This window comes from Mixophyes fleayi, chromosome 10, assembly GCF_038048845.1.
Source record: "Mixophyes fleayi isolate aMixFle1 chromosome 10, aMixFle1.hap1, whole genome shotgun sequence".
Taxonomy (NCBI): domain Eukaryota; kingdom Metazoa; phylum Chordata; class Amphibia; order Anura; family Limnodynastidae; genus Mixophyes; species Mixophyes fleayi.
Genome location: NC_134411.1, coordinates 103,961,898 through 103,972,272, shown reverse-complemented (window position 1 = coordinate 103,972,272; position 10,375 = coordinate 103,961,898).

Here is a 10,375-nt window from a genome sequence, read left to right as displayed (position 1 = left end):
ACCATGATCTCTTTATCATGTTCCTCAAACCATTCCTGAACAATTCCTGCAGTGTGACAGGCGCATTATCCTGCTGAAAGAGGCCACTGCCATCAGGGAATACCGCTGCCATGAAGGGGTGTACTTGGTCTGCAACAATGTTTAGGTAGGTGGTACGTGTCATAGTAACATCCACATGAATGTCAGGACCCCAGGTCTCCCAGCAGATCATTGCCCAGAGCATCACACAGCCCCCGCCAGCCTGGCTTCTTCCCATAGTGCATCCTAGTGCCCTCTCTTACCCAGGTAAATGACGCACACGCACCCGGCCGTCCACATGATGTAAAAGAAAACGTGATTCATCCGACCAGGCCACCTTCTTCCATTGCTCCATGGCCAAATTCTGGCACTCACATGCCCAGTGTAGGTTCTTTCTGCGGTGGACAGGGGTCAGCGTGGACACTCAGACCAGTCTGCGACTACACAGCCCCATACACAGCAAGTTGTGATGCTCTGTGTGATCTGACACCTCTCTATCACAGCCAGCATTAACTTTACAGCAATTTGTGTTACAGTAGCTCCTCTGTGTGATTGGACCAGATGGTCTAGCCTTCGCTCTCACACACATCAATGAGCCTTGGCCGCCCATGACCCTGTCGCCAGTTCACCGGTTGTCCTTCCTTCAACCACTTTTGTTATGTACTAACCCCTGCATACCGGGAACACTCCACAAGACCGGCCATTTTGGACTTTTTCAAAGTTGATCAGACCCTTACGTTGCCCATGTTTCCTGCTTCCAAAACATCAACTTCAAGACCTGATTGATCACTTGCTGCCTAATATATCCCACCCCTGTCAGGTGCCGTTGTAATGAGAACAATGTTATACACTTCACTTGTCAGTGGTTCTCATGTTGTGGGTGATCGGTGTATAAACATGACTATAGTGCTGCTCTGTTATCTCTGTGGGAAGGTTTTATAAGTTTTATATCATAAATCTGTTCAGGTTTTGTTTCCCAGGTTGGACCTTATAATTTATATTTCCAATGTTTTCTAGGGTCTTGGAGGGGCTCAAATCAAGCACACTGTTACCAGGGCAAATGTACACACATGAGCATGAAAATGATGAACCCCTATTGGGTAGCAATTATGGGTTGATTTCCTCTTCCCTAAATCTGTTAATGGCCTATAAATCACCAGCTTTCCAGACCTTCGCATAATAAGTCACTTTCCAAAATCACTGAAAGCAACAGTTTATCTGTGTTTGGTACGGTACAGGTGCATCTATTAAAGATAAATTTTAATAAACTCGATCATGGAAATCACCCAAAAATGTTTTCACCGGTTTCAGACATTTGATGTTAGTTCATAACCTCTGAGATTAAAAAATAATATCTGCATGTACAAGCATTGGCATTAATGGGCCCATTCATTTCAATGGAATTTCCACAAGTGCGCTAGTAACCCTGTTGAAATGAATGGGTACATTTAAATGATCGTGCAAAACTCTGTCTGTGGTGTTTTCCATTACTAGTCAAATGACTGGAGGGTCAAGTGTGTACTCCAAATCTTCCTGCATTTGTGTTTCCTCCCACACTCCAAAAACATACTGGTAGGTTAATTGGCTGCTATCAAATTCACCCTAGTCTGTGTGTGTGTGTGTGTCTGTGTGTGTGTGTGTGTCTGTGTGTCTGTGTGTCTGTGTCTGTATGTTAGGGAATGTAGACTGTAAGCTCCAATGGGGCAGGGACTGATGTGAGTGAGTTCTCTGTTAGAATTAGTGCTGCTATAAATACTTGATTATGATGATGATGAATGTTGCTGTTAGTATAAATAATCACGCTGCTGGGGGCTCCAGAGACATGAAATAAAAACAAAGGCCGGGTCATTTGGTTCACAGAAGGAATGGCGTTGTCAGCGGATATCCCGGCCTGTGTGTGTATCCGACACAACAGAAATATCTGGGTTTTATCTTCTTATATCTTGTTTGCAGACACGGAGTAGCGTTGTCCTAGCTGCAGTCCACACAATAAATACTTGTTTCAGAGTGTCGCATTAGCAGCATTTTACTGATGTCTGAATCAAAGAAGTGAGTGTAGGACTCACAAACATAAGGACATAAAAGCAGAGGATCCAAGTGTCAGAGTTCTCTGTAACTGGCCCGTTTCATAGAGGGAGCGTTTCCTGTTAATGTCAATGCCCCCTCATATAATCAGAATTTTTACATGGATTTTACTGCCATTGTGAGGCTTTGTTGCTTCACGATCTTGACGTCTCCTCCACTAACGTAGACCAGCTTGGCTAATGTCAGCTAATTATGACCAATGTGCCCTTTGGTCTGTGACATCTTCAGTCTAAACCTTAGTTCCTGGTATCTGTGTTCCCGCTGTATCAGACTTGTAGTTCTTTCCATTGTAATAAAAGCAAGCTATATAATCTTAAATCATTTTATTATGTAAAATCTGTAAACTACATCACAGAAACAAACAGCTAATGGGGAGTCGGCAGCACAGTTGTGTATAGAGAATTAGTCTCCTTGTTACACACAATAAGCATCATCCGCTCAGGAGCGTAGATCGCTGGACTCCGCTGTTAGTAAAACTAGTTAGTAAATGATTCTTTCAAGTCTAAGAATATGTTTGATGCACCTAAAGTCATCATTAATTGTGCATAATAAGGGATGGTGGATCCCATTACCCCAGCGTGTGCCTCCGTTACCACTGAGCCTTCCTTGATGTCTCAGAGCCTAGGGCAATGTACAGTTAGTATGTTTGGTCCAGTATGCACATGTAACAGAGATAGATTGTGCAGATCATAAAGACCCTTATTCATCTTATATGGATATAAAACTCGGAGAGACAAAGCAGGAGCTGATATCAATCCTTTAAACCCAGCATCTATTACACCATCCAGACTGAATGTTAAATTCTGTGTTTCCTGTTTCTTATTGTACTTGTCTATTATAGACCCTGGGGAGCAATGCTACATTCAGAGCAAAGATCACATTACTGTACCTCAAGTAATACATGAGGGCAAACCTGTTCCTGTACCCTGATATAGGCTGAGGTGCTCCAGATAGTCGTCTCTCCCTCTGATATAACGTCTGTTGCCTGAGACTTTAATACACATTTACATGTGTTTCAATAAGAAGTGAAAACGTAGTAGAGCCTGAGATTGGCTGGAGTCAGGGTCTGCTGTAGGTTTGTAGCATCTGCTGAAAACGATCAGACGTATACAGAGTTCTTACCCGATCACGATCTGCCCACTTCAATTCACAACGCAACTCTTCCGTGTTAATGACAATGCTGGGTCCCTTGTACTTCGGAATGATCCCCAGGTGGGCCCTTGTGATCCTACGGCCCACGACAAAATGTAGCACCTGCGGAAAAATTGCCAGAAGTACACAGAGTTCTTATTCTTGTTCCACTTACCATTCACATCGTACCTTCAGCACGGTTTCAGCAATTTATGCTAGACAGAGGTGATTTGTTGGTACAAGATGTGAGAGCAGGCGTGGGCAAGCTGTGATTCTCCAGGGGTTGTTGAACTACAAGTCCTGGTATGTTTTTGTTTTTTTGAAAGCCCGGGAACAGTGCATTCGTGCCCTAATGAACGGAAAAAAAGTGCGAAACTTAAAAAAACATGCACTAGGGTGCGGTTCTTGGCCCTCCTCAAAAAAGGATAGGCCCTAGTCACCGACCCCCAGATCCTAATGGACCCTTAGGGGGCAAGGGTCTTCAGACCCCCCTTCGCCGCAAGGCTAGGGGGGTCCCTTTCAGCCCTGGGATCCACTGAGGCTTCACCCAGGGCTCGACAACTAGCTCACCCCTGAAGGGATGAGCCAACGCTGGGGTTCAGGAACCAAAAGGCCACACAACCCCCCCTAGATCTTAGGGGACACAGAGCCCAAAAGGGCCTACCCGCACCCCTAAAAATCTGTGAAGCCATCAAACAAGAAGTGTCATAAATAGAAAAATAAAAAAGTGCCGAGTGGTTACGGTCCCAGCCTCATGGCTGGGCTATTATAAAAAATTTCCCGCCCAGCCATAAGGCCGGGGCAAATAATAAAAGGCGGTGCGTATATTGAAAGTAGTATAACGTGCTCGGTGCCAACGTAATCACTTTATTCCTGTTTTAAGGTGCTCCTGACCTGTGATTTTTTGGCACCCCCGGATCGCCACTCCGGGGGCACATTAGTCCCGGCCTTTCAACGCAGCTCACCCGGCTCCTGGCCAAAGGACCAAGTGCTGCTCTGCCACAGCTGCACTTGATCTTAGCCGAAAGGCCGAGAAGTGATACAAGTCCTGGTATGTTTGCCAGCTGATAGCAGACAGCCAGGGGTTTATTAAGCTTGCAAAGTTCATTGCTAGAACCAAGCGTAGTGATGACACCACCTGAGTGAACTATGGGAGATGTGATGTGATTACCGACCTACAATTACTTCTTTTTTTATCTCTGTGCTTTTTACCCAACAACCCCAGGACTTCAACACACAAATATGGCCCAACCAGTGTCAGATTGAGGTACTTTGGGTCCATCAGAGAGAATTATTTCAAGGCCCCCATCCTTGGGTTAAGAAAATAAAAAGTTACCCATAATGCATCCTGATTGTTACATTACAGCCTGAATCAAGATGAGGACAGCGGTGTCAAGATGTATGTGGAGGAGAGGGCTTCCTGGCTGGTCACACGGGCCCCACCAGAACATCCTCTGGTGGGCTAGAAGGTCAGTCCGACCTTGGGGTGAGGACACTAGCCGGATACACAGTCCTCACACACAGAGATACTATATTATACAGATATTTATAACTGCCTTATTTTCACTTGCAATTCTGAAAAATATGTTCTAAATTAATATTATAAATGACTCTTTTTATACATGTTGATTTCCTTGTGATCTTATGAAAGGGCTGGAAATCCCCCTAGTACTGAATCCCACGGAGCTTTGCGTGACTCTGCCGTCCTCAGACTGTGAGAGACATATTTATATCTAACGAGCTCGTCACAACAGAACACATTCTACCACAGCTGTGACTGAACATGTTATTCAACACATGACAAAAATATCTCCCACTGAAGAGCTAGATCGCTCCGGTCCATGGGCTGCTGATAGAGAGACATGGGTGAAATGTAATACTTTAATTGTTTCATGAGAGATTGGGCAACTGGGAGTATTGTCATGACTGAGGGTCTTATTAATTATGGTACAAAGCACTAAGAATATTTATAGCATCAGGCTAGGCTTTGTTAGAGCCTTTGTGTAGTAGTGATGTTTATACCATATGGAGACCGTCCTCATTCAACCGGCCTCCAGTGTTGAAGAAACAGAAATCCCACATACTGACATAGGGCAGCTCCCCAAAACCACTTTATCCCAGCATGCACCTGTGGAACCAATCAGGGAACAATGTGCAGCCAGAGGTGCAGAAGATCTCAAGGGTCTGTTTGACAATGAAGATGGTCTTCCCAGGATCATCAAAATAAAGGGAACAGAGAACTTTTTGAAAAGCCTCCAGAGAGTTTTGAAAGTGCTTGAAATTTGCATGTTGTGAAGAATATTCAGGAAAAGACAAAGTCACTGTTTTCTAGACAGCAACTAATAGGATCTGCACATTGGGGCACTTTGGATCTTCAATTCTTCACTCCTAGTGTTGTCGGAATTTTGTCATCCGCAGACTTGTATCCCATCCATTGGTGCTTACAGCTCAGAGTCTGGTTACCAGAAGAACATGGAGGATATGTTACAGGGGCCGGAGGGTCCCTAATGAGCTTTGGATAATTCCCCACTTGTCACATATGTGCCTAATCTTCCTCTTCTTGCTACGTGTGAAATGTGATATAATATGTGTTTAATATGTGATAAGGGGTTTAACAGGTGACAAGTAGAGAGGGGCGCTCAGGTATTATGGGGGTATAATCAGAGCCAGGAGGGAGGTGCGTACGGCCATGGAAGTCTGCAATATATGTGAAACGTCATTATGTGGCGTGCCAATCACTAGCGGTGCAATGTCTCATAATGGTTATTCAACGTGTAAACCAGACTAGCACGGGTTGGGCCCCATGATGTATATATAGCCCGGGGCCCCAGATCACCTTAGTCCACCACTGACTACAGAAGACAATCGGGGAAATTATTGTGAGAATGAAGAAGTAATTTATGTATTAAATGAAGACCCATCTGTCTAAGTTATTCCATGTATTCAGCTTGTGTTCATTGTGACTGTACCTTTAATGAATATATATAACTGTGTCTCAATGTTGACAACTCCCTGCAGGTCCCAGAGCACCCAGTGATGTATGGAATCTGCAAGAGATCATATGATATACCATAAAGGAAGGGTAACGTAAGGTTCCTGAGCATAAATAACGCTGTAGAGATGCTGGTGACTGAGGACTCGCAGCTGTACAGTGTTTATATAAGAGGACATCTGCTGGAGGAATGTAGACTGAACATTGTGCGCAGATCACTGCATGTAGACCTGACACCCTCTCCTGGGCAGTGGACGTAAATTATATATATATTTATATATAGTAATATATAGAATTATTGTGGATGCGTGGTGGTGAAAGAAGGCCTGTTTTCACCATGAATCCACAATAATTATATATACAGTGTATGTATGTGTATATATGTGTGTGTGTGTATGTATATATATATGTGTGTGTGTGTGTGTATATATATATATATATATATATATATATATATATATATATATATATATATATATATATACAGTCAGGTCCATAAATATTGGGACATCGACACAATTCTCATATTTTGCGCTCTATACACCACCAGTGGCAGATCCAGGGGGGGGCGATCGGGGTGATCGCCCCCCCTAGCAGGGGCTTGCTGTCGGTGGCTGCACTCTGTGCAGGTCCGTTCAGGAGTGACAGTGTGCTGCCCGGCTGCTCTGATTGTGTTTTAAACACAATCGAGGGTATTTGCATACAAATCAGGTGAACGGTGTAGGAATTACAACGGTTTCTATATGTGCCTCCCACTTTTTAAGGGACCAAAAGTAATGGGACAATCGACTCCAAAGCTATTTCATGGACATGTGTGGGCTATTACCTCGTTATTTCATCATCAGTTAAGCAGGAAAAATGTCTGGAGTTGATTCTAGGTGTGACATTTGCATTTGGAATCTGTTGCTGTCGACTCTCAATATGAGATCCAAAGAGCTGTCACTATCAGTGAAACAAGCCATCATTAGGCTGAAAAATCAAAACAAACCCATCACAGAGATAGCAGAAACATTAGGTGTGGCCAAATCAACTGTTTGGAACATTCTTAAAAAGAGAGAACGCACCGGAGAGCTCAGCAACACCAAAAGACCCGGAGGACCACGGAAAACAACTGTGGTAGATGACAGAAGAATTTCTTCCCTGATGAAGAAAAACCCCTTCACAAGAGTTGGCCAAATCAAGAACACTCTCCAGGAGGTAGGTGTATATGTGTCAAAGTCAACAATCAAGAGAAGACTTCACAAGAGTGAATATAGAGGGTTCACCACAAGATGTAAACCATTGGTGAGCCACAAAAACAGGAAGACCAGATTAGAGTTTGGCAAACAACATCTAAAAAAGCCATTACAGTTCTGGAACAACATTCTATGGACAGATGAGACAAAGATCAACTTGTACCAGAGTGATGGGAAGAGAAGAGTATGGAGAAGGAAAGGAACTGCTCATGGTCCAAAACATACCACCTCATCAGTGAAGCATGGTGGTGGTAGTGTCATGGCGTGGGCATGTATGGCTGCCAATGGAACTGGTTCCCTTGTATTTATTGATGTTGTGACTGCTGACAAAAGGAGCAGGATGAATTCTGAAGTGTTTCAGGCAATATTATCTGCTCATATTCAGTCAAATGCTTCAGAACTCATTGGACGGCGCTTCACAGATGGACAATGACCCGAAGCATACTGCAAAAGCAACCAAAGAGTTTTTTAAGGCTAACAAGTGGAATGTTATGCAATGGCCAAGTCAATCACCTGACCCGAATTCGATTGAGCTGCATTTCACTTGATGAAGACAAAACTGAAGGGAAAATGCCCCAAGAACAAGGCCTGGCAGAGCATCACCAGGGATGAAACCCAGCGTCTGGTGATGTCTATGCGTTCCAGACTTCAGGCTGTAATTGACCGCAAAAGTGAAAGCTTGATGTAGTTTGTCCCATTACTTTTGGTCCCTTAAAAAATGGGAGGCACATATATAAACCGTTGTAATTCCTACACTGTTCACCTGATTTTGATGTAAATACCCTCAAATTAAACCTGAAAGTCTGCAGTTAAAGAACATCTTGTTAGTTTCATTTCAAATCCATTGTGGTGGTGTATAGAGCCCAAAATATGAGAATTGTGTTGATGTCCCAATATTTATGGTCCTGACTATATGTATATGTGTGTATACAGTATATGTATGTGTATATATATGTATATATATATGTGTGTGTGTGTGTATATATATATATATATATATGTACAAATAAGCTATCAAGTATTTGTGTGCTACATGAAAAAACAGTCAATATTTAACTTATGTGCAAAACAGAATACTAATTTGTACCCCTTGCAGTGTAACATGGTTTTGTCCAGGAGACTGAAATAACAAGTTTCTTAAGTTAAGATCCTTAATGAATCAGGCCCCAGGTTATCTACTGGCAGTTGATGGTGGAAGCCATAACTCAAATCCCCTGCTTGAACCCTTTCTTAGATTCAGTTAGCCACATTATTACCGTTTCTGCTGCTTTACTCTATGACTCACAAGTAAAATTCCGCTGAGAAAGTACAGTAGTAACGCTAATAATGTGTGGGCCCCGTTGTTCCAAAGAACAACACTGTTAATTGCACTGACCCCTTAAACTCAGAAGTTGGCGTAGTGCACTAATAACCAAGGGCTCTACGGAAAGCAATGGGTGAGCTTCTGGTTTGAATCCCCAGAGTGTCCTCTGTTTTGTATGGATGGCGCACCAAGCAGATTGACAACACTGGGAGACACGCCCTTCTCACGTAAGGTGTTAGTTGGCTCAGTGGACCAGTGTCCAGGTGTCCAGGTGTGCAGAATACAGGGATAGTGAAGTCCTTAGTTTGAATACCAAAGCCGACATCTTTTTGAGAATCTTGGAGGTTTCAACAGGGAAGTTGATGTCATTGAGTAAAGGTTTCCACGCTTTACCAACATATGTCGTGGTTTAGAGGACTAATGACTAGTTAGTCTGAGGCAGCGATGGTGCAGGCTGGGGTTCAAATCCCAAGGTAGGTACCTGGATGCTGCACCTGGTTGATATTATGAGAAGTTTCTCTATTTTCTTAACACGTGAGCTGGCTTTAGAAGTCTAATAATGAGTTTGCCTACCGACGGTGGATGCCCTGTTTCAACTCCTAGACAAGATACCTTGGATACACCTAGTTCTTTGACAACACTTAGAAACATTTGCCCCATTACTTAAAGCAGAAGCTTTCCTGGCTGTCTAGTAGCCTGGTTATCTACTGGCAGTTGATGGTGGAGGCAATAACTCAAATCTCCTGCTTAAACCCTCTCTCTTAAACTCAGTAGTTGGGTTAGTGGACTAATAACCAAGATCTTTACTGAAAGCAGTGAGTGGGTCCCTGGTTTGAATCCCCCGACCATGCTCCTTTTTTGTATGGATGGTGCACAAAGCAGATTGATGACATTGGGAAAAGACGCCACTCTTACATGTGGCGTTAGTTGGCTCAGTGGCTCAGTATCCAGGTCTGCAGAATACAGTGATAGTGAAGTCCTTAGTTTGAATACCAAAGCTGACATCTTTTTGAAAACCTTGGAGGTTTCAACAGGGAAGTTGATGACATTGAGAAAGGTATTCACACTTTGTTAAAATATGGAGTGGCGTGGAGGACTAATGACTAGTTAGTCTATGGCAGTGATAAAGCTGTCTGGGGTTCAAATCCCCAGTTAGACTTATGTTTAGTACCTTGGTTTGTGCACTTGGTTGAGGAGAGAAGTCTCTCTATTTTCTTAACACATGAGCTGGCTTTAGAAGTCTAGTAACCAGTCAATCTACTAGCAGCGATTTTGGAGGCCCTGAGTCAGCGTCCTTTTTGTGCTTTGGATGATGACGCTGAGAAAAGTCTACTGACTTGCAGAAAGTGGTGGACTAGTAGCCAGGTCTACTGGTGGTGATAATGGCGTCCCTGGCTCAAATCTTACCTATTTGTATTTTTTGTTTGCAGACATGAGCCACATACCCTCACAAAATCAAATGACATTACAAAACTTATTTTTAAAAACCGAATATTTTGTATTACAGAGCTGATGGCGTAGTGGTGAGTGTCACTGCCCAGGAACACCAAGGTCATGGGTTCAATTCCTTCCAGAGTTCTATCTTTGTGGAGTTGGTGTGTTCTCCCATCT